Raw genomic sequence first — 23,401 nt, 5'->3', positions numbered from 1 at the left:
ATATATAAAATAAAAAGAATCAAATCGTTAATAATCTCGTACCGAAATTATTTTTAATCTAACAAATGATCCAGTAAATATTAAAACGAAACAAGTACGCATGAAATAGTAATAATAGTATTCAGATGCTCAGTGCGGTATTGGAATTAAAAGAAAAAAAATCCGTTATATTAATAGGATACTTTACACTAATAGAAAAATCTAAAGATTATTAGGATATATTATTATTTTATGCAGACTCAAATTTAGATCATATTAAATTTCCAACGCCAATCTTTAACAAGATATTGTATATGGATTCGTGATGAATAAATAAAAATATGTTATATCAATCCTTACGTGAACGTAAAATTATATTTAGAAGATTAAGGCTTAGTATACCAACCGGAATATCAACTTAAGAATAATGAGAATAATAACACCATTAAAAAGAAAATTATTCGAGTAATTAAATTAGTAGGAAGTTTATAATAGGTAATATTTGGAAAATTTATATATAGTATTACAGTAAAGTTAAAATTATCAAATATTATAAATTGACGTAAAATCGAATTTGGAATTACTTATATTGGTAAAAGAAATAAATGGATAAATAAGTAAATAAATATTCAGGTGACTAAATTGGTTAAAATGTTGTAAAATATTTATATATTCTATGAAGTGAAATTTTAAATTACATCAGTTAAGATGGAAGTTACAAACTAATTAATCTTAATAAGTTAAAACTTAGTTAATCCAGCACTGGGGAATAGTGAGGTTGGTAATTCTGATGTGTTCAGGTGATACTTGCTACGTAGGTAGGCACTGTCAGGCGTCGCGAACCTAGACAGGGCAACTGCATTCTTGTATCACTAGGCATTGAAGGGAGACTTGCTTCTATTAGTGAACTGATAGATCCCAAACTTTACTTAGAAACCGATAGAGTACCTTCTCTCGTAGTTAGAAGCCATTAATCTATTAAAGTAGGAATTTAGTGATAAGAATTTAGACCTAGTCATCTGTTAGAAATTAATTCGCATAGTGACCTTAGAGACAATCATCTTACGGAATTTGAATTTAGGCTATTGAACCTAGAGCCACAAATTTTAGTTGTAGAAAGCCATATGTATTTGTGCTTTGTTTTATATTGTTTGCGCTAAGATAGGAAATAAGATTATTCTATAAGGTGGGGAGTTTTGAAGACTAGAAGGATGGTTCGATTTTCGAGGACGAAAATATATAAGGTAGGGAGAATGTAAAGACCCTGAAGCTCGTCAACTCTATTAGACTAGTCAAGAGACGATTTAGCCGATAATGACCCAATTAGTTTAATACGAACGCTAATTACTACGAATTAATCTAACAGTAATCTAGATATGAAACTAGTACCACTAGATAGTTCTTGAAGAGTTATGCGAGACTACTCGAACGTGTCATTCGAATACCGGACGAAGACGAATTTATCAGATTAGTGAGAAGGGCAAATTAGTCTTTTAACATTCTAAACGACCTGTCTTCCCTTATCATTTGAGGAAGTTCCTTTACAACTTGTCTTGGTCTTATCCCCAGACCGAGAAGATAAACTCGATCTTTTCCTTTTTCTTCTTCATTCTATTTTCTTCTCATCTTCTTCTTTCTCTTTCTTTGTCTTCTTTCTTCCTCTCTTTCTCGGTTTTTTTCTCTTGTTGATTATCCGTGAGACTCAGTGAAGAAAATCAACTTATGATGTTTGTGTAGATAATGAAGGTGATGATGTGGTGGTGTTAATTCAAGCAGTTGATTCAGAGATACAAGAGACGGTAAATCAGATAGAACCAAATTAGGGTTTTGAGATTGAGTTCATGTTGAAATTGATAAGTGATTCGGGTTGTTGTTAGGTAAACATTAAGAGGGTTGTTGTCTATTTGAATTTATGGAGTTTATCTGATAGGGAATTGAAGGGTTAGAGTTGCTACAGAGGATGGAGAAATAAAAGAGGATTTACTGAAGAACATGAAGATTACAATTTTGAGATTTGGATTTGAGGGTGTTAAATGGAGTTGAGTTTGATGAGTGAAGCTGTTGATGGAATTGGGATAATTTTGGTGTTGATTCAAGTAATGATGCAAACTCAGGGAAAGACAGAGATTAGGGTTTGTGGACTTGATAATTCTGGAATTGATTTGTGAAAGAAAAAAGAAGAAATTTCAGTTAGGGTTCTTAATAAAATGAGGACTTAGGGTTCATGGGTTTGAGTTGCAAGTCAGGGAATTTCGATTCAGTGGATGCTGTTACTGGGGTAAGCTTCCACTTGCTTTAATTTAAATATAAGAAGGTTGAATCATTGAATTTTTGAGTTTGTGTAATTGTTATTGATAGTGTGCTTTGAAATGAATATGGAGTAGAATTGTGGATGAAGCAGATTTGTGTTGAATTACTGTGAACTAGAATGAATAGACAAAGTGCAAGGATGTGGAGGTTAGAGATGTTGTTGGTGCTGAGTTACTTGAGATGAATGTATGTTCTTATGAATTGGGAGAATGAGAAGAAGATGAGATGGGTATTGCTTTGTTAAAGGTAGTGAATATAAATGGCAGGTGATGGGGTTAAGTGTCCGTTACAGAGAGATGGAATGAGTATTGCAGGGTTGTTATTGGAGTCGAGTAATTGCGGGTAATGAGTTAGGTGTGGTTAATCTGAGATGATGATAATGAAGTGGTAGAAATTGGAGATGAGATTGGTATTGCAGTTCTGGGTGTGCATAAAATGTATAATGGGATCTGGCAGATGTAGTGATTGTTTAAATGTGCGGAAGTGGCACTGTTGTTAGTGTTTAGATTGTTGAGGTTGCAGGGGGTATAAGTATGAGCCGAGTTTGTATTGTGCAGAGTTGGTTTGTAGTTGGAGTGAACCTACAATTTTAGTGGAGTTAAATCTCTCTTGTAGAAAGTTGTTGACTAAAGCTGCAATTGCAGGTAATCAAAGTTGTTGTTTGTAAATGAATTTCATTGTTATTCAATATTTTAATTGTAGTATTATGTTAAAATGAATGAATTAATGTATTGAATAGATTGAAGGTGAACTAAGTTAAGAGTTTTAGTTGTGTTAAAACCTTTAGTTTGTCTGACTGAATTTATTCAGTCTGACTCGGTCTGACTCAGTTATCTGACTGAGTTGAGTGAACCTTGTTAAACCTGAGTTGACTCACCGATTCACTTTGACCGAGTTAATTATTTGACCAGAACATTGACCTTTGACTATATGTTGACTGTTAATTGACCCTTCAACTGTTATTGACCGTTAGTTGACTCAGGTAGATTGGGCCTTAAGTTAATGGGCTTGTTTAGTGGACTTGTGCTTAGGTTTAGTTTTTCCTATTTTGATGTATTGGACCCTAATGGTCTGATTTAGCCTTTGATTCCTTTTACATAGTTGTAGATACTCATAAGACTTAGCTAATGGACTATAATTACAACCTAATTGTATTAGTAAACTCTTAGTTATGTTAAAGATAGAGAATGAGATACCATAATGGGCTTAGAACCATTAGATAGTTCACTTAGCTTATAACTGGAATTTGTATAAATTATGTTATGAGACTTGTGTGAGCCACTTTGGCTAGATTCTTAGAGTTTTTCTGTGATTAACAGTTACTCGATATTAACAACGATTAATTCAAAGGATGAACCGGTGGATCGTGGATCTCGAGGTAGGCGTGGCTTGTCATCAAAAGAGGTGGGAATACTTTTAACTCTTTTGAAACCATTGTTGTTTCTTTTGCAAAAGTTTATGTTTTACAAACTAATGCTTTATCTGTTTGTGCAATCCATGCATTGTTCAGCTTGTATTATGAGTGTTCTGTTGGTTCTTTGTAATCTTTCCATGGTTTGGAAAGGACTTGTAATGTTTTGTTTTCGTCATGAATTGTTATGGGAAATAAGAATTTCCACCTGTGGTATATAGGATACGCTCTTTCACATTTATACCTAGATCTTTTATGATATATTGGTCGGCAGTTTCCGAGTTCGGAATTGTCGACATCAATACTTACGATTAGGTGTGGATTTGCGAGTTCGGAATTGCACAACCATAGTATACATTGTTTGAGGAAGGAGTTTGTCCATATACATGTTTGAGTATTACCAGTGACTTAGTCACTTTGTTGTTTGGGAAAATATGTATTGTTTTCCAAATCTTGCTCTTGATTTCTTTAAAAAGTTGAATATTATTCCTGCTGGGCACCCCTTCTAGGGATGATGTGCTCACCCTTTCCCACTTTCAGTTACAGAGACAGATCAGAGTTGCGCAGCGAAAGCTCCGAGAAGTTGACTTCGTTAGTTGGTTATATTCTGATATGTTTATTATGTTGTATATTCTATTTATAAACCAAATGACTATTGTATATGTATCATTTGAGAGGAGTTCTTGTATATAAATTTCTGAGTGGGGTTAGTTTTGGGTTAAGTTTTTGTAGCAGATTTCTTAATTGAAATTTTAAGTATTTGATTTGGATTCGTAGTGCCTCTTTATTTAGTTAATCTCTCGGATTAGTCAGTTGCTAGCTTTGGGGGCGCTACAGGAGAAGGCAGTATCCATGATGTTGGAACTTAACAAGTTTTTTGGAAAAATGGAATTGGATGTGAAAGGTTCTAAAAGAAGTCTCTTTTATGATAATCCAAAGGTCACTTGTGGTGAGCAATACGTCGTTCACCCCAACACAACTTGATTGTGTTGTAAGTGCATCCTCACCAAGGAATGCCCTGTTATGTATACGGTGAGGGAAGCACGAGAATTGGGGGACACAGATTATGTTCGGTAAGGCTATATAATTCAACTGGATTCTTCTAAAAAGGTATGTCTATAAACTTGAGCAAGATTTGTGTTTTTATAATGATCCATGTACCTTGCTTATTGTTCATTTCTACCTAACTTGATCTAAGGTTCTTAAACATTTAGGTTTGAAAATAGTAGTTCGGGATATTTGGACTTCATGGTACACCTACCAGATATGCATAACATATTTTAAAAACAAAATTCATGGGTTTAAGTTTGTGGACTTGAAAATTCGTTTGCAAACCCGTTATGCATATTTGCCTGTAGACGCCAATATTCGGTCGACTTTTTTTGTCCGTAACTTCTTCGTACGAACTCGGAATGAACTCATTCTTTCTGCATTCTTTTCCTCTTTGAATTCTATTCAAAATAGAGATGAGAATTATTGATTTTGGATGAGGTAAGATTGGTATTTGTCCCGTCTCTTGTTTTTGAGTGTTTTGCTCCGTTTCGTTGCACTTGTTCCACTTCTCTTGGACTTGGGCACTTAGATTCATGGAGTATTACTCTTCTATGCTCATTTGTAGCTTTTACAAGAATGTTGTTGGTGAATCACAAAGAAGGAAGTTCAATAATGGGCAGTAGTAAGCATTACTATGGGATTCTTGAATGTTCACAATCATTTTATGTGAACTATGGTGCATGGTCGTTAATGACCTTGTATGTTCTTCTTTGAAAATATTTTTATACGCCTTTGGTAGCTATTCTTGGTATAAATCCGGGCGAAAAAGATTGATTATACTCTCTAAGGAAAAATCATCTTATATGTGCATTATGAGTTTGTCTTGATGCCTAGGAAACTTCTTATGAGAATTTATTCTTGTTTTTGAGAAGGATTACTAGAGTTTGGAATAGCCATTATTGTGATTACACATACCTATGTCCAACGTTTTCATCTTCATGTTTTTAGATTTGTTGGCTTAAATTCTAAATTTGTTTGGAAGATGATGTTTTGCAGTATTAATCTTTATGATTTGTTATATTGCAATTTGTTATGGGATATGTGTGTTTACGTCCGTGAACTATGTTTGTCCCATACTATATCAAAAGTAAAATCGTTCGTGATCGGTATTCACGTATTGATAAAAGAATGAATGGACTTTTGACAAATACAAAAGTTAAGCCTATATTGTCAAATATTTGATGGAAGATAGGTTAAAATATTTTGTTTTCAAGGATTATGTATATTAATATCGTTATACAAATAGTGATGGAAAATAGAATGAATCCTTGTGTATTGCGCAGTATTGATCATACCTGATCCATGTTTTATGTATTACTGTGAGGCTCCTTAATGTATCCTATGTTGAGCACTATACAACCAAGTTGATTTTTTAGTTTTGTTGGTGTTCCGTGAGATATGTTATGACGAGCATATTGAACTAAATTAATCTTCTTGTTTGGTTATTTAGTTATTGCTCCGTAAGTTTTCTTATGTCCAGCAAAACAAATGACAATTAAATTGATTACTTTTGTAATTAGTTTGGTTGTGTATTCCAATTAGATTAATTATGGGTTCTCTTGTAATTAATCTAGTTGAGTATTTTCGTGTCTCCATAAGTTCTCTTATGTTGAGCATAATCAATTGAATTGATTACTTTTTGTATTTAATTTTATTGCGTATTTCGATTAAATTAATCATGGGTTTACTTGTGATTAATTTGATTGAGTTTTTGGATATAGAAAATCATTCTCATGGTTTTTTGTGTCCAATAAAAATCCTTATTTTCTTTCGAAATTAAGGTCGCTCTTGTTGTTCCTTCTGGAATGACATCAAATGGGGGAGAGTTCTTTTGAACTTGTGCTTAATGGTCATATCTTGAGGGGTGTGCTGCTGTGGAATTTTAAAGGGGTTATCTTGTATCTTTAAACTCCTTGATGAATGTTATTAGCTTCGGTTATATGATTGCATCTAAATTAGATAGTATGTATTTTCTTTTAGTCATGAAATGTCTCTTACGGAAATTTCATTATGATCCCGTTCTTGTACCTTTGCCAATTTTATTGACAAAAAAGGGGAGAATTAATATATAGTTCACACTACAAATACATATGGTTTTCGGATCATTGTGTAAGGAGGGGTGGTTACCATGTGAGATGGAGCAACCGATCGTTGATTACCACCTGATTTACGACTATTCTTTAAAGAGGAACAACTGGAGTTTCTCAGATTCACCAATGGACTATTACCAGATATCAAATCCTTAAGAATTGCAATTTCTGCAACAAGACCAGAGTTGATCCGGATTTGTTCATCCAACCCTTTTTGAAGAGTAACCCGTTTATCTGACTTTTTTGTGCAACTTTTTTTTTAAACCTGGTGACGCGTCAATTGAGACTTTATGGTCCATATAGTCAGATCGCTACAAACAAAGACTTTTGAGGTCTTTGAACGTGTTACTGATACCAATTGAAAAAGCGGGGGTCTAACAACACCACTCAATATTTCACTTAACAATCTGTATGAACTAACTCCGAAATACTTTCTAGAGAATCAACTAGACAGTCAGACTCAATCTAGGTAAAAGTATCTCAAGGAGTTAATATCTCTCTCTTGTTTTGATTTACTCGATCTAATAGAAATCAGCGAGTCTTTAATCAAACACAAGGAATAACTTGGATGATACCAAAGACCAATATCCAAGGATCAATCAATGACAATCAACAACCAAAGGTTGGATTACTCTAATTGATGATCTAACGCACAACCTGTATTATTTCAATTATAAAGATAAAACAATATAATGCGGAAACTGAAATAACACAGACACCAGAAATTTTGTTAACGAGGAAACCGCAAATGCAGAAAAACCCCGGGACCTAGTCCAGATTGAACACACACTGTATTAATCCGCTACAGACACTAGCCTATTCCAAGCTAACTTCGGACTGGACTGTAGTTGAACCCCAATAATTCTCCCACTGATCCAAGGTACAGTTGTACACCCTACGCCTTTCATCCCAGTAAGATACTGAGCACTTGATTCCCTTGGCTGATCTCACCCACAACTAAGAGTTCCTACGACCCAAAATCGCAGGCTTTGACAATAAACAAATCTGTCTCACACAGACAAGTCTATCAAAGGATCAATCCGTCTCCCACAGAAAAACCCTAAAGTTTTTGTTCCGTATTTTGATAATAATCAAGGTGGACATGAACCAATTGATAATCCGGTCTTATATTCCAGAAGAACATCCTAGATAAATCAATCACCTCACAACAATCTTAATCGTATGGTAGAGAAACAAGATGTTGAGGAATCACAAACAATGAGACGAAAATGTTTGTGACTACTTTTTATATCTTGACTATCGGAGATATTAATCTCAAGCCAATCAATCTGATTGTACTCGTACGATAGAAGATGCAAGATCAGATCACACAACTACGATAAAAGTAGTATCGGTCTGGCTTCACAATCCCAATGAAGTCTTTAAGTCGTTAACCTGGTTTTAGAAGAAGAAAACCAAAGGTTAAAGGACAAACGACTCTAGCACGCAAACTAGTATCACGCGTGAGGTGTGGGTATTAGTTTTCTTAGAGTTGCTAGATGTCCCCTTATATAGTCTTTCAAATCAAGGTTTCGCCTTGGTCACAAAGCAAACAATATCCATCGCTAGATGAAAACCTGATTTAGATTCAACATAATGTTTCTCAACCGTTAGATCGAAAACTTAGCTTGTTATACACAAATGAAATGTACATTTATAGGTTTGTTAACCGTACCCAAACGTATACATTGTTGGTTCAAAACTAGTTAACCAAAAGGTTAGCCATGTGAGCATTTCATACCAACCATACTCTTCTTCACCATAACTAGTTCAAGTGACTCAAATGAACTAGTTAGAGAGTTGTTCAATTGCAAGGAAATCTTATGTATTACACAAGACACAATTGAAGCAAAGATGATTTGATTTATTTGAATCGGTTCATGAAATTTATAGCCACGGTTTGCAATTTTCATTCCTTAGTCTTTATAAGTTTAAGTTCAGAAATCATCTTCAGATATATAATCATCTTAAGTTCGCACACTAGGTTCGCGAACTTAAGCAACCGGACAGAGTTTACAAACTCCAGCAGAAAATATCGGCAAAGACATTCCGCCGGTTCACGGACTGAGTTCGCGGACTGGTACTCACGTAAAAAGTTTGTCAATTCAAGCAGAATTTCTCGGGATGAGAAGTTTTGCAGTTCGCGGACTGAGTTCGCGGACTTGGAAACAAGCCATTCTTTCGGTTTATCTTGATCAACAAAGTTCACAAACTTTGGTTCAATAAATAGGACTTATGCACATATGTGTTTCCACAACAATACTTATGTCCATCATTGGTTATGTATCTAAACTCTTATTCCAACCATTGAAACATTCTTAGAGGACATTATATAGTTGTTACACCATTTCTCGTCAAAGCAATTTTCAAAGTGATTGAAACATATCATGACTTTCGTCACTAGGTAAAGATAAACATGGTCGAAGCGAAACGCTTAGCAACACATATTTTGAGATATAGATAGGCGAGGTATACTCGGCTCGAAATACCAAATGTGTATAATCTAAGTCTATATATAGCATACGACTTTTTGCCTCGAGAAGTATGAGATAGAGTAGATAAACTTTTGAGTGACAGATAAGTTCAAGTCTTCACATACATTTTTGTCGAGAAGTTCCACCGGTTCCTTGAGTAGTTCTTCTTCTTGTATGATGAATCGCCATGAAGTCCTTGAGCTCAACTACACTTTCTATCCTAGTCCGAGACTTAGCTGTAGTAGACTAGAAATCAAGACTTATAGTTTTGATCACTAACATTGACAAACATGCTTGAGATAGCAACGCATGCGAGTTCGACCGAGCAATGCTCTAACAGATTGATCACAAGAGATTCAAGTGATTGTGTGCAGGTTTTTATTGAAGATTTAAGAAGATTTGAAGACAAAGAAGATATTGAAGATCTGACTTGGGATTATAATCTTTGGTGTGCACAATACTTGTTTTGGTAAAAGAGGATCCAATTAATAATCGGTTTATCCTTGTGGTAGATTGGATTGATTAATTGACTAGATCGGCATCAACACAATTCTTTGGATTAAGAGTGTTGTTGGCTTAATCTTAAACGATTACTTCGGTAATTGAACATAAGATAGATCTAAGGACCTGACGAAGGATTTTATGTTAAGATAAACGGAAGAGCCTTTGTCCGACTCATATCATTTGGTTGAAGAGAGTTGATACCAAACATATTTGTTGTTTCTTTATTGTTTGGAATACGAACCAAAGGAATTGTTCCAAGTACGTGACTTATTTATAAGTTGGAGGTGTGGGAATACAAACGGAACTAGGTGAACTATAGGTTTAGTTGCTTGGTCTCAACTATACGAAGTTAGGTGTAATTTTGTGGAGCGGCTTAATCCTGAGAGTATTCAATTCTGGACAAGGTCCCGGAGTTTTTCTACATTTGCGGTTTCCTCGTTAAAAAAATCTTGATGTGTCATTTACTTTATATTTACGAATTATAATTGTTTTATTATAATTAAAGTAAATTACACAAAAGTTAATTCCTATTTACTTAATAAGCAATCCTACTGTGTTTGGTTAAGTCCGAACCTTTGTATCAAGTAAACATACTTCGTTGTTGTATTGTCTCGATCTCGTATCCATAGACGATCACACGAAGTGTGAACCGATTAGTTGTATTGTCTCGGCTTAGTCCATAGAAAATCACTTTCGGAGAAAGGACTTATAGGTAGGAAAAGTAGTTTGAGGTATATTTGGGTACCCTCTCCTTTTCACTTACTTCCTTAGAACACATGTAAAACATTGTTCCCTAGGATGAAATCCTCACCTCATACCCATACATAATCACAATAGCATTCAAATGATTATGACGATGTCTTATCTACAAAGTTCAATGGTTAAGAAATAAACCTCGTATTGTATTCCTTAATATTATGTATATCTAGAGTTCAAATATGCTTCGCAGTTTTGTTTTCAATATGCACGACTTGAAAGATACGTTAGGGAATAAAACAGTTCAAGTCAAATATCACTAACCTCAAGTGGAAGAATGATTGTTGTCGTTGTAGCTCCTTGCTTCTTCACATCTTCAAGACTTCGCAATACTTGTAATGTCTCATATCCTAATACTTTCAAAATAACCTATACGAAGTTGACTCTAGTACATAATCATGCGACTCTTAACATGAGTTTTGATTCACTAAAATATGACAACCAAACTTGACATACCAACGCTTGGTGGATTCAACCGAGCTATGCTCTAACAATCTCCCCCTTTGTCAATTTTAGTGACAAAACTCTTACATCATATGGATAAACAAATTACAAGAATTTATTACACATACGCTTGATTCCAAAATTCAACAGCACATTAAACTGCTTACATTCAATCCTGGAAAATGCTACTGTTGACATTATAATAACAAAGCTATTACTCCCCCCAAGGAATATAGGTACATATTAAATCCACACATCTTTGTTACACCAATTCATATGACATGTTACTCCCCCTTAGTCTGTGCTTTCACTCTTTCGTTTAGATAAAATATTTAAGCACCAATGTTCTTTTCCTTAGCGATACCAATCAATATAAAATCAATGCCAGTATCACTTGTTTACTCCATATATTTCTCCCCTTTTTTGTCACAAAATGACAAAGAAACGAAAAAAATAAAGGACAACACGAAAAGAATCTTACAAGTCTCAAAATAGACTTGCAATCTGTAGAGTTAGGTACGAGGGTTCCACACATCATGTTCTGATAACCAATATCAAAGCCGAAACTACAAGTAGTTTTATTTTGATATGTTACCAAGGAAACAATTGTCCAAAACAATTTTTCCAATTTAGTTTAGCAAAACAAAAAAAAATCAAGCACCTTAGTCCCTTTGCTAAACCGATTGTTCAAAAACAACCGCTTAATTCGATAAGACCAAAATAAAGATAACTCTATTTTTCTCATCAGGTTATAATTATCCATAAACTTAGACCTTTCAATTTTAAACAGGACAAGTACTAGGTCAGTTAACTAGCATTTCTTGTTAATGCATTCGATTAGACTTGAATAACCGAAACCTCACTTTGATAAGTCTAACTAAGATCAGAATTAAATTAGTTTATCTTATCCGGAATCGAATTGGACTAAACAACTCATCCCATACACTTTTTATTTCGTTAAGCCAATATTAATTCATACAAACCAACATAAATCAACTTGCATAATTATTCACCTCAACTGGAAGCAATTGAAACAACATAGACATTAAAAGCACCGCAATTTTGTAAGCCTAAACAATTGATACCACACAATAAAGCAAGATAACAATAGTTTTTCTTAATCGGAACCAATTGAATCACACAAATCCACACACACATCATGGAGTAAACATCAATTGTACCGAAATTTTGTTAAGAAAAAGCAATAAATATATATGATATAAACTCAGGATTTTCCTTAAACAGGAAAACAATTAACTAACAAGATTGTTACTTCAAATTTCGCATCCACTTCTCCAAGATGATTGCATATTCGTCCAGGGAGAATCATGTTGTCATCTTTATGTAAAAACAAAATAATAACAACAACCAACCTTTACCAGAGAAAGGTTGAAAATCGGTTTTAACAATTGCAAGCAAAAGTTGAAAATCGTCGAAACACATATGCTTTTATGCTAAACCAAAACGATTCAACATATTGTGACTTTTTCACATATTGTTTCTACCAGAACCCCTCATGATTCTTTGGTAAAGCCTACCAACATGGGCTAGAACTTAATCCTTCTATACCAAAAAGTCACCCAAACCACAAGGGTTCACAATATATGAGATTGAATATTAAGGTAGTAAAACCAAAATCAAACATCACATAAACATACATAGCAATAAGATAAAAGCATTCAAGCACATGCTATGTAAACCCAAAACTATCACAAGAAAAATTACCAATCAAATAATTTTATTCATAATATTTTTATTCATAGTAGAATTTACATAAAGTAGCCTAGTTTCAAATAAGTATTTAATCTTATATTTGCTTTGCATGCCTTACTGCAAAATTCCTTTAGAAGAATCTCAATTTTGGTTTCTTCCTCTTTCTAATATTCTAAATTTCTTTTAAATTCTCCAAGGTCTTTAGGCCATCTATATTTTGCAATAGATTATTTGTATCCAGCGATACTCATCTTAGTATAAATAAGATCATCCTTGAGAAGATCTCTTCTTACAATGAGTTCCATTGTTCCCTCAAACAAATTTTGAGCAATAATTGTTGAGAGAGTTGTCTTGATAGGAAAGGAGCAATAATCGGAACACATTCCATAAATTCTTTTCTCAGAATATGTGCAGCTAGACTCAAGAGTCCTTTCAATCTTTTCCACACAATAATCACAGACAACATCATACCGTTCTTTTCCTTCTACCATGAAAGGAATCATGTAAAGAATTTTTGAACGAGGCAAGGTAATGCATGAGCTAATTATTTCCGAAACTTCTTCTGTCAAGGAATCACAGACAATCGGACTTATTTATAGTCCCTATTTAAACTAAAAAGGAAAGGTTTTTCTAACCAATTCCGAAAAACAACTCTTTCCTTACAGAAGTGAGGAAACAATTACTATGGTTTAAGAGGTTCTAGAATCCTGTTTTACCCCTTTCTTGTTTTTCTACTTTGTAGTAAATCATCAAAAGATGTTTTCACATTGATATCACTGGATATCTCTAGATCCTGTTTGAGTCTAACTACTAGACTTTCATAGTCATCTTTGTCTAAGATTATAACAGGATTTTCTTTCTTAGACTTTGTTCTAGATTACTTTCTTTTTGATACCTTCTCATATTTTGGTATCAATTTGTAGGTAGTCTTTGAATGAAGATTCTTCATTTCTAGAGACATTGCATCTTTCCACCTTGAAATATCAGATCTCATATCCTTATTGAAAAAAGGTATTACCCTTTACATTATTTCTCCTTTTAGGATTGTTTCTTTTTGGATATGATTTTGAATTCATGTAAAAATTCGGTTGTCTCACTGGACAATAATGATCTGAGAGGTTTTTAGAAGTGAAGTTATCCAACTCTTTTGAGACAAATGATAGAGCATTCTGTATCTTTCGAGTCTTGCACTCCCTTTGTATATGACTTTTTTCCCTACAATAAAAGCAATGTTTATTGAAAGGTGTATAGTTTTTCGATTTACCTTTATGTGACTTTCGGTCATGATACTGCTCCTTAGTTGGAATCTTCCTCTGTTTGCATTTGGAGATTTTTTTCTGTTGGAATCTCACTTGAGCACTTGGGCGAATCATGCAAGTACACTTATACCGGTGGATCTTCAGAGGTAGACGGACAAACAGCCTTTACGAATTTCACTTCTTTGTTGATCGACGAAGTATCAGTCCCATCATATCATAATCCTCGTTTGTCGCCATGACACCTCCCTGCATCTAACATGGAAGATAAGTTAATTGTGCTATCATTAAGTCTTCTCAGCCTTACAACCTCTTCTTCTAGCACCTTGATTTTTTCAAGAGCATTGGTTAGTTGATCCTCAAGAGGATTTTTCTTCGAGGAGTCAGACTCAAGCGGTTCGTTGCTCGTTGAATGTTGAGAATTAATCAAGGCTTATGTCTTTATAAGTTTTTTATTCAACAAGTAATGTTTCCTGTTGAGGTTCTCAAACTCAAGGGTTTTCGAATGAAGACTTTCTTTGTAGTCTTTAAGAAGATATCTGAAACTCTGATATCCATAGAAGAAGCCAGAAAAAACTTTTCTCAATTTCCTGTTTTCTCTGCTGAGAGAAGCAAGAAGTCCAATCACATCTGAGGAAGACAGTCTTTTTATGGAGACAACTCCTAGTAGTGAGGAGTATTCAGATAGATTATCTTCAACATCTTGATCGATTTCTGAGTCACCATCTTTAGAGATCTCATCAAGTTGCTTTTGAAGGCAAGTTTGCCAGTCTCCAAAGTATACATTATAGAGATCATCCTGATCTGTAGATTCACAGAAGGTGTTATCTTCAAGACCTGATTTATCATCTTGACTTACGTTAACTGAATCACTCATTAGATTCATTCTTATAGGCTGGATCGCACCAAACACAAATTGTTAGATATTTTCGTGTTTTCCTGCTCTGATACCAATTTAAAAGGAGAGGGTACCCTAATATACCTCAAGCTAAAACTTTTCCTACCTATAAGTCCTTTCTCCAAAAGTGATTGTCTATGGACTGAGTGGAGACAATACAACTAATCCGTTCACACTTCGTATGATCGTTTATGGATATGAGATCGAGCTAATACAACAACGAAGTATGTTACTTGATAAAAAGGTCCATACTTAACCAAACACAATAGGATTCACTTATCAAGTAAATAAGAATTAACGTTTGTGTAATTTACTTTAATTATAATAAAACAATTATAATGCGGAAATATAAAGTAAATGACACAACAAGATTTTGTTAACGAGGAAACCGCAAATGTAGAAAAACCCCGAGACGTTGTCCAGAATTGAATACTCTCAGGATTAAGCCGCTACACAAAATTACACCAACTTCGTATAGTTGAGACCAAGCAACTAAACCTATAGTTCACCTAGTTCCATCTGTATTCCCACGCCTCCAACTTATAAATAAGTCACGTACTTGGATCAATTCCTTTGCTTCGTATTCTAAACAGTAAAAGAACGACAAATCTGTTTGGTATCAACTTTATTCAACCAAGTGATATGAGTTGGACAAAGGCTCTTCCGTTTATCTTAACATAAACTCCTTCGTCAGGTCCTTAGATCTATCTTATGTTCAATTACCGAAGTAATCGTTTAAGATTAAGCCAGAAACACTCTTAATCCAAAGAATTGCGTTGATGTCTATCTACTCAATTAATCAATCCAATCTACCATAAGGATAAACCGATTATTAATTGGATCTTCTTTTACCGAAACAAGTATTGTGCTCGCCAAAGATTATGAACTCACAAATCATAAATCTTCAATATCTTCTTCGTCTTCAAATATTCTTAGATCTTCAATATAAACTGCACACAATCACTTGAATCTCTTGTGATCAATCACGCACAGAACGGAGTCTGTTAACAACGGATTATCACAAGATCGTCTTTAGAACTAACAACAGTCTAAAGATCCATGTCGAAACTCTGAACTAGTTTGAGTGAATCTTATATCAGAAGAATATATTCTCAAGCATAAACAAACTAGGTGCAATCAGATTTCAACCACCGTTAGTCATTCAAATCAATGAAAACAAAAGATAAACCGCAATTATCTAGCTTCCCGCCAACGGTACACGCTAGAGCTTCTCAATCCCAAAGAAGACTTTAAACTGAGCGGCCGTAAGAGATTTCGCCTAATTAGGTTACTCTCCTCTTCGAATAGGCGGATACACCAGTAACAACAACAAAGAGGAAGTCTGTTGTTACGAAGGATTAGTTTGCTAGAAAGGCAAACTTCAAGTATTTATAGACAAGGAAGTTTGGACACCAAGTAATTTCCAAAACCGAAAATATTCTCAAGATATTCATTAAAGCACAAATTCGGTTTCCATAATTCCTGGAAATGCTCTGTCCAAAAATAATGATTGAAATCTCTCGGAAAATCTAATTAATAAATGCACATTACTAATTCTTGTATTTCCATACAAAATGAAATTAATAACCTTAATTAAAAGATTCTTAACTTACTTATGTTTCGATCCTGGAATTTTCTTCCTTTAGATATTAAGGAATAACTTTGAACAATTAAAGAAATAAACATTCACAACACGTGTTCAAAGTATTAAGGGACTTAAAGCTGTTCAACAAAAATCACTTGAGCTACAAGAAGCACCTGTCAAACAACATCCAAAAAGGTTTGAAGGAGTCAACTCTCAATTCACGAACCATAAATTTTGATGCCTGTTGTTGATGAAGAGTTCAGAGACGATAAAGAATTCTTTAAGGATTTTAAGTACTAGGAAACTTCTTGTGAGAATTTATTCTTATGTTCGAGAAGGATAACTAGGGTTTGGTATATATTGTGAGTACATAAGCTATTTCCAACGATTTTCATCTTGTATGTTTTTAAGTTATCTATTTAAATCATAGAGTTTTTGAGTGAATCTTATATCAGAAGAGAAGATTCTCAAGCGTAAACAAAGTAGGTGCAATCAAATTTCAACCACCGTTGGACAATCAAATCAATGAAAACAAAAGATAAACCGCAATTATCTAGTTTCCCACCAACGATACACGCTAGAGATTCTCAATCCCAAAGAAGACTTTAAACTGAGCGGCCGTAAGAGATTTCTCCTAATTAGGTTACTCTCCTCGTGGATACACTAGTAACAACAACAAAGAGGAAGTTTGTTGTTACGAAGAATTAGTTTGCTAGAAAGTCAAACTTCAAGTATTTATAGACAAGGAAGTTTGGACACCAAGGAATTTCCAAAACCGAAAATATTCTCAAGATATTCATTAAAGCACAAATTCGGTTTCCATAATTCCTGGAAATGCTTTGTCCAAAAATAATGATCGAAATCTCTCGAAAAATATAATTAGTAAATTCACATTACTAATTCTTGTATTTCCCTACAAAATGAAATTAATAATCTTAATTAAAATATTCTTAACTTACTTATGTTTCGATCCTGGGATTTTCTTCCTTTAGCTATTAAGGAATAACTTTGAACAATTAAAGAAATAAACATTCACAGCACGTGTTCAAAGTATGTCGACATCCTTACTTTGTAAGTTCTCTTTCACACTTACAACCTTGAAACGGATTTGCCACACTTCTAAACAAGTTTAGAATTGGTTCATCTGACTTTCAAGAACTATGCGATTGATCAAACAAACATTCAATCACAATCATGGGTTTAACGGTTCTACCGAAACAAGTTTCGGTTCTACCTCCATGTGAGTATTGTGCATATTCACACTAGCTTTCCAAAATTCGGTTGACTAGGTACTAGGATCGGTTCCCCACATATATATGGTATCTAACTTGAATGTGTTGCACATGTCTATATGATCGGTTCCCCTTTGCCTAAAAACGTGTTGCACATGTTCATAGGATCGGTTCCCCTTTCTGCTATAAACCTTGCTGCACCGCATACAAGGATCGGTTCCCCTTTGTGATGTACTGCACCTCTTACTATGATCGGATCCCCTTTACCAAATTTGGTCAGACAAAACACAAAACCGATCATACCATCTCAGGTAATTACTTAAGATCGGTTTCACTAATAAAAGTCATACCAATTGAAAAAGCGGGGGTCTAACAACACCACCCAATATTTCGCTTAGCAATCTGTATGGACAAACTCGAATATACTTTTAAGATAATCAACAAGAATCAATCAATTAAAAGTACATCAACGAGTTTACATCTCTCTCTCTTGATTTGATTTCTTCAAACATAAACTGTGAGTAGTAATCAAATACAAGGAATAAATTGTATGGTACCAAAGACCAATATCCAAGGATCAATCAATGAAAATTAACAACCAAAGGATGGATTACTGTAATTGATGATCTAACGCACAACCTGTATTATTTCAATTATAAAGATAAAACAATATAATGCGGAAACTGAAATGACACAGACACCAGAAATTTTGTTAACGAGGAAACCGCAAATGCAGAAAAACCCCGGGACCTATTCCAGATTGAACACATACTGTATTAAGCCGCTACAGACACTAGAATACTCCAAGCTAACTTCGTACTGGACTGTAGTTGAACCCCAACCAGTCTCCCACTGATCCAAGGTACAGTTGTACTCCCTACGCCTCTGATCCCAGCAGGATACTGCGCACTTGATTCCCTTAGCTGATCTCACCCACAACCAAGATTTCATACGACCCAAAATCGCAGCCTTTGACAATAAAAAAACCTGTCTCACACAGACAAGTCTATCAAAGGATCAATCTGTCTCCCACAGAAAAACCCTAAAGTTTTTGTTCCGTCTTTTGATAATAATCAAGGTGAACAGGAACCAATTGATAATCCGGTCTTATATTCCCGAAGAACGGCCTAGATAAATCAATCACCTCACAACAATCTTAATCGTATGGTAGCGAAACAAGATGTTGAGGAATCACAATCAATGAGACGAATATGTTTGTGACTACTTTTTATATCTTGCCTATCAGAGATATTAATCTCAAGCCAATCAATCTGATTGTACTCGTACGATAGAAGGTGCAAGATCAGATCACACAACTACGATAAAAGTAATATCGGTCTGGCTTCACAATCCCAATGAAGTCTTTAAGTCGTTAACCTGGTTTTAGAATAAGAACACCAAAGGTTAAAGGAGAAACGACTCTAGCATGCAAAATAGTATCACACGTGAAGTGTGGGGATTAGTTTTGCATAATACTAGATTTCTACTTTATATAGTCTTTCAAATCAGGGTTTCACCTTGGTCACAAAGCAAACAATAACCATCGCTAGATGAAAACCTGATTTAGATTCAACATAATGTTTCTCAACCGTTAGATCGAAAACTTAGCTTGTTATACACAAATGAAATGCACACTTTTAGGTTTGTTAACCGTACCCAAACGTGTACATTTGTTGGTTCAACAATAGTTAACCAAAAGTTTAGCCATATGAGAATTTCATACCAACCATATTATTCTTCACCATAACTAGTTCAAATGAACTACTTAGAGAGTTGTTAAATTGCAAGGAAATCTTATGTACTACACAAGACACCATTGAAGCAAAGATGATTTGATTCACTCGAATAGCTTCATGAACTTTATAGCCACGGTTTGCAAATTTCATTCCTTAGTCTTTATAAGTTTATGTTCAGAAATCAACTTCAGATATATAACCTTCTTAAGTTCGCACACTAGGTTCGCGAACTTAAGCAACCAGACAGAGTTTACAAACTCCAGCATAAATTCTCGGCAACAAGTTTGTCAACTCCAGCAGAATTTCTCAGGATGAGAAGTTCAGCAGTTCGCGAACTTGGCAACAAGCCATTCTTATGGTTTCTCTTGATCAACAAAGTTCGCAAACTTTGGTTCAAGGGATAGAACTTATGCACATATGTGTTTCCACAACAATACTTATGTCCATCATTGGTTATGTAATCTAAACTCTCATTCCAACAATTGAAAACATTCTTAGAGGACGTTATATAGTTGTTACACCATTTCTCGTCAAAGCAATTTTCAAAGTGATTGAAACATATCATGACTTTTGTCACTAGGTAAAGATAAACATGGTCGAAGCGAAGCGCTTAGAAACACATATTTTGAGATATAGATAGGCGAGGTATACTCGGCTCGAAATACCAAATGTGTATAATATAAGTCTATATATAGCATAGGACTTTTTGTCTCGAGAAGTATGAGATAGAGTAGATATACTTTTGAGTGACAGATAAGTTCAAGTCTTCACATACATTTTTGTCGAGAAGTTCCACTGGTTCCTTGAGTAGTTCTTCTTCTTGTATGATGAATCGCCATGAAGTCCTTGAGCTCAACTACACTTTCTATCCTAGCCCGAGACTTAGCTATAGTATACTAGAAATCAAGACTTATAGTTTTGATCACTAACATTGACAAACATGCTTGAGATAGCAACGCATGCGAGTTCGACCGAGCAATGCTCTAACAATCTCCCCCTTTGTCAATTTTAGTGACAAAACTATCAATACATATGGAATATAAAAAAGATAAAGAAAGTTTAGTAGCTCCTATTCCATATGTCTAATCTTCAACATTCCTCGAAATCTTCGTCACTTCCAAGTACTCCAATGATCCCAAATGTTGTAAGTTTAGCATCACCGTTGTTGAAGATCCATAGCTATAACAATGAGAAAGCATCGGTCTCGATCATTGTTATACAGTGTCATAGTATTATTACACAGTATCAAAGTCCAATTGTATCACAACTTCAACAATAATACTATGGTGATGTATATCACTCTCCCTTAGATGACTAGGAACCACTCAGACAAACTTCAAGGTTTTGTCCCGTATTGTGGTTGTGATTCTTCCAATCACCTTCAACAGGTTTGTATGTCATTTCAAAAGAGTCTGAATGTTGCAAGTAATCTTTGTAAGAAAACTAAACAACTTTTTGATACTCTGAAAGGACATACAAAACCATCAGGAAACTCTAAACAGATAAGTACTAATAGTATGGGTTCCTTTGCTTTAAGATCTACTTCTCCTTTTCAATGGTTTCTTGATAGTGGTTGTAGTAGACATATGACAGGTGATCTCACATGGTTTGTTTCGTCTATTGACTATGAAGAAGGTCCTGTAACGTTTGGAGATGGGAGTTGTTGCTACATCATCAAGAAGGGAACGATCAAATTGCCCGGTGTTCTAGAAATCCATGATGTAGTATACGAAAAAGGTATGACTGCTAATCTTCTTTCTATTAGTCAAATTTGTGACAAAGGCCATCGATTTGTCTTCAATGCAAATGATTATGACATTATAGACAAAACTGGGAAAGTAATTTTTCAAGGAAATCGTGGTAAAAACAACTGTTATCTTCTTGATACTCAGTTTAGCAATCGCTGCAATTTGACTAAGGTGGAATCTACGCATCTTTGGCATGAACATTTTGGTCACATCAATTATCGTCTTCTAACTAAGATCATTAACAAAGAACTTATTAGAGGCATTCCCAAAATCAATGCAAAGATTGAAGGTGTGTGCGGTGCTTGTCAAAAGGGTAAGCAAACGATATTTCACCACAAATCATCTCGAGATATTATCACTAAAAGCTCCACTTGATTTAATTCATATGGATCTCTTCAGACCAATTCAACAACCCACCGTTGTTGGTAAGAAGTATGCTTTAGTTATGGTAGATGATTACACCAGATTCACTTGGGTTGTATTTCTATCTCATAAGAATGAAACTCTTGGTGAATTCAAGATTATTGTTAAAAGGATCCAGAACGAACAAGGTCGCAAACAAAATAAAATTAGAAGCGATCGTGGAACTGAGTTCAAAGACACCAAAGTATTTGAATTCTGTGACGAACTGGGGATCATTCAACAATAGTCACCACCCATCGCTCCTCAACCTAATGAGTTGCTGAAAGAAAGAATAAGAATATTCAGAAAATGGCCAGGGTAATGCTCCATAACAAAAACTTACCATTAAGGTTTTGGGGAGAAGCTGTTTTTACAGCATGTTACTTGATCAACCGTCTGTATTTACGGTCTAAAACCCTTAACACTCCTTATGAGTTGTGGTACGGAAGGAACCCCAACCTACACTATCTCAGGGTGTTTGGAAGTAAGTGATATATTATGAAAGATCGAGAACAGAAAGGGAAATTCGACACCAAAAGTGATGAAGGTATCTTTCTTGGCTATGCTTCTGATAGTCGTGGTTTTCAAGTGTTTAACCTCAGAACACAAGTCATGATGGAATCTGCTAATGTCATCATCGACGACATTAGTAACTTTCGTCGTGATAATCCTCCTGCTGAATTTCCTCCAACCGAGACAATTGAGAAAGTCAAAGAAATTCCAGAATCAGTTGAAGTTATCCCAGCGGTTACTGATCCTGACATTTCTAGTGACAAGGAGAAGAGCACTGATCAAACATTTCATGACGAACAAGAACGTGTCCCTCCACGACATCTCTGGGTTCAAAGGAATCATGATCCAAACAGTATTATTGGAGGAAGAGATTCTACAACCAAAACAAGAGGACAATTTCAAAATATGTGCAATTTTGGTTGTTATATTTCACAAGTAGAACCAAGGAATATTGATGAAGCTCTAAACGATCCCTTTTGGGTGAATGCAATGCATGAAGAGTTATATCAGTTTCAAAGACAAGATGTGTGGGAACTTGTACCTTGTACCTCCAATATCAATATTGTTGGTACCAAATGGATATTAAAGAATAAGTCTGATGAATTTGGCACGATTGTCGAAAAGAAGGCTAGACTTATCGCTCAAGGATATTCACAGATTGAAGGGATTGACTTTGACGAGACCTTTGCTCCTGTGGCACGCCTCGAGTCCATTCGTCTTTTGTTAGCTCATGCTTGTTTTCTTAAGGTTAAGCTGTTTAAAATGGATATAAAATCCGCGTTCCTAAACGGAATTTTAAAGGAGGAAGTCTATGTCGCTTAACCTAAGGGGTTTGAAAATCCTGATTTCCCAGATCATGTGCTAAAGCTCAAAAAGGCATTGTATGGGTTGAAACAAGCACCTAGATCCTGGTTTGAAAAACTTACCACTTCTCTTATTAAAAAAGGTTTTTCAAGAGGAGAAGCTGATAAAACTTTGTTTACCAAATGGAGTGGGAAAGATATGGTTATTGCTCAAATCTATATAGATGATATTATCTATGGATCAACTTCTGAAAAATTTACAAAGGACTTCCAAGTCCCTCTTTCTAAAGAATTTGAAATGAGCAATGTTGGTTAATTAAAATTTTCCTAGGATTACAAATTCAACAACATAAGGATTGAATTTACTTATCCCAATAGAAGTATGCTCGAAACCTTGTGACAAGGTTCGGTCTGGATAAATCTTCCCAAAAATTAACACCTATGCCCACTACTGGTAAACTACATAGAGATGAGAAAGGAGCAAAAGTGGATCA

The 23,401-nt window shown here is 34.9% G+C and overlaps 1 long non-coding RNA gene across 1 annotated transcript; it reads left to right on the top strand.

Moving 5' to 3' along the window:
• The first annotated feature begins 1,598 nt into the window (after positions 1-1,598).
• Positions 1,599-3,914, top strand: LOC113276451. The gene is made up of 2 exons (XR_003324396.1): positions 1,599-2,933; positions 3,609-3,914. It is a non-coding gene; the product is annotated as an uncharacterized LOC113276451 (long non-coding RNA).
• The last annotated feature ends 19,487 nt before the right edge of the window (positions 3,915-23,401 follow it).

This window comes from Papaver somniferum, chromosome 4 (genome assembly GCF_003573695.1).
Source record: "Papaver somniferum cultivar HN1 chromosome 4, ASM357369v1, whole genome shotgun sequence".
Taxonomy (NCBI): Eukaryota; Viridiplantae; Streptophyta; class Magnoliopsida; order Ranunculales; family Papaveraceae; genus Papaver; species Papaver somniferum.
The sequence above is the reverse complement of the archived record's forward strand: the minus strand, read 5'-3'. Positions and strand labels throughout refer to the sequence as shown.